Source organism: Octodon degus, unplaced genomic scaffold (assembly GCF_000260255.1).
Source record: "Octodon degus isolate 3935 unplaced genomic scaffold, OctDeg1.0 scaffold00001, whole genome shotgun sequence".
Lineage (NCBI taxonomy): Eukaryota > Metazoa > Chordata > Mammalia > Rodentia > Octodontidae > Octodon > Octodon degus.
Genome location: NW_004524577.1, coordinates 35,686,507 through 35,689,019, shown reverse-complemented (window position 1 = coordinate 35,689,019; position 2,513 = coordinate 35,686,507). Strand labels below are relative to the sequence as shown.

The following is a 2,513-nucleotide window of genomic DNA, read 5'->3' as shown; positions in this document are numbered from 1 at the left end:
GTACTGGTCCTCTGGAGAACTCTCAGTAATATTACTTGCAATATGAATAAATTCTTCAAGGAAAATTTTGTTTCATTGAAGCAACTATCTAAACATATAAAACCATCATGAAAACAAGGATCTGTGTTCCCTTAGACATCAGTTATCTGGGGCCAATTATTAAGATCTTATATGTGAAAAGTTTTGATAAAAAAATAACATCTTGGTGACTCCAACTTGAGTCCTGGTCTTTCACTTTCCTTCCTGGGCAGCATGAATGTCACCCACCCACTGTACCACCTTCTCCACCAAATATCAGTCTCTGAACTCAGTCCAGGCCCCCAGTTGGGTGGGCCAGCAGCACTGCCAGGGTCTATGCCGGCTCTGGGGGCTTGGGCTCCCGGGTCTCCATGTCTCGCTCCACCATCCTCCAGGGTGACATGGTATCCGTGGGCCTGGCCGTGAGAGTGGCCAGGGGTCTGCCTGGCATGGACAGTATCCTGACTGAGGAGACCATGTTGGACCTGAATGACCACCTGGCCTCCTACCTGGAGAGAGTGACAAGTCTGGAGATGGAAAATCAGAAGCTGGAAACTAAGATCCGGGAGCACCTGGAGAAGAAGGGGTCCCAGGTCATTGCTTCAAGACCATCGAGGAGCTGAAGGCTCAGATGATCACAAATTCTGTGGACAACACCCTCATCATCCTGCAGACTGACAGCACTTGTCTTGCTGCTTATGACTTTAGAGTCAAGTATGAGACAGAGCTGGCCACATGTCAGTCTGTGGAGAATGACATCCACAGGCTCCTTAAGGTCATCGATGACATCAATATCACTCAGTTGCAGCTGGAGATGGAAATTGAGACTTTGAAGGAGAAGCTGATGTTCATGAAGAAGAACTACAAGGATGAAGTTAGAGGCCTTCAAGACCAGATTGCCAGCTCTGGGTTGACTGTGGAGGTGGATGTGCTTAAATCTCAGGACCTTGGCAAGATCATGGTGGACATCAGGGCCCAGTACGACATGCTGGCTCAGAAGAACTGAGAAGACCTGGGCAAGTACTGGTCCCAGCAGACTGAGGAGAGCACCACAGTAGTCATCTCGCAGTCTGCTGAGGTTGGAGCTGCTGAGACGACACTTACAGAGCTGAAGCTCATGGCCTAGTCCTTGGAGACTGACCTAGAGTCCATGAGAAAATCTGAAGATTGGCTTGGAGAATAGCCTTAGAGACCTGGAGGCCCACTATGCGATGCAGATGGACCAACTCAATGGTGTCCTGCTGCACCTGGAGTCTGCACTGTCACAGAGTCAAACAGAGGGGCAGTGCCAGGCCCAGGAGTACAAGGCCTTGCTGAACATCAAGGTCAAGCTGGATGCTGAGATCACCATGTACCACCACCTGCTGGAAGATGGGGAGGATTTCAATCTTGGCGATGTCCTGGACAGCAGCAGCTCCTCGGTGCAAACCATCCAGAGAACCACCACCCACAAAATCCTGAATGGAAAAGCCATGTCTGAGACTGATGACACCAAAGTGTTGAGACACTGAAGCAATAGGAGTGGGGTGTTCTTGGGAAATAGAGAGCAAATAAAAATTCAGAGGTCACTGGACAAAAAACAGTAACAACAACAAAATTCATGCTTAATCTAGGGCTATGTTATTTAAACTGTATTCTCAGTACCAGAAATATCAATATCATTTAAATGTTTAGTGAAAATGCAAAATATTACATTCCCCTAGATCTGTTGAATGGGAATATGAATTTTTACCAAGGACTTCAGGTGATTTGATTTGTATTAAAATTCGAGAATTGTATGTCTGCAGCAGTGCATGTCTGAGCATTAATTTATATTATTATATCATTGTAAGCAGCTGTTTATCAGATGCGCTTAGGTGTGGGGTCAGTATGTTGGTATCCTTGGAATGCACTTAGAACATGCCATGGATTAGCACCTGGAGATATCTGCCCTAGTAGATGGTGTTTGGTGCTACATAAGATTCCTCTCGACATTTTTTTTTTGCATCTGATACAGACATCATGAGCTTCATTCTTAAAGCCCATTTCAAGGTGAGATGATGGGAGCCCGTGTAATCCATTCTAGAGCCTGACTTATCTATTTGCTTGTGAACTGATACAAAACCTCATTCATGGGTTTCAGCCCATGTAGGTTGTTCTATAGCATCTCTCCTATGTTTCATTTTCTTGGCCCTTTCCTGGCTTTGGCTTTGACCATTCTCATCTAGTAGATGGGTTTTCTGGCTCCTACCTATCCACAACTACCCCTGCCATGTGGGTCCAATGTCTTTGGGCTGGGTTCAGGTCTGAATAGTCTTGCTAAATTTTCTTTGTTCCATCCTGTCCTATTTGGATATCATGATACTCACTTGGGAATCCTCTCTGAACCCTAAACGTTATATCCTCTAGCTATACCTGAGGGGTATTTTCTTCTCCATGTTCATAGCAGAGTCTGACTGGCATCTGTGGGACTTCTCACATGCACATTTGGCTGACTTCAGCTTCTGGTCTTGCTC

The 2,513-nt window shown here is 45.9% G+C and overlaps 1 pseudogene; it reads left to right on the top strand.

Annotated features, from left to right (window-relative positions):
• The first annotated feature begins 256 nt into the window (after window positions 1-256).
• On the top strand, window positions 257-1,529 carry LOC101592459 (annotated as a pseudogene).
• Window positions 1,530-2,513: the final 984 nt, after the last annotated feature.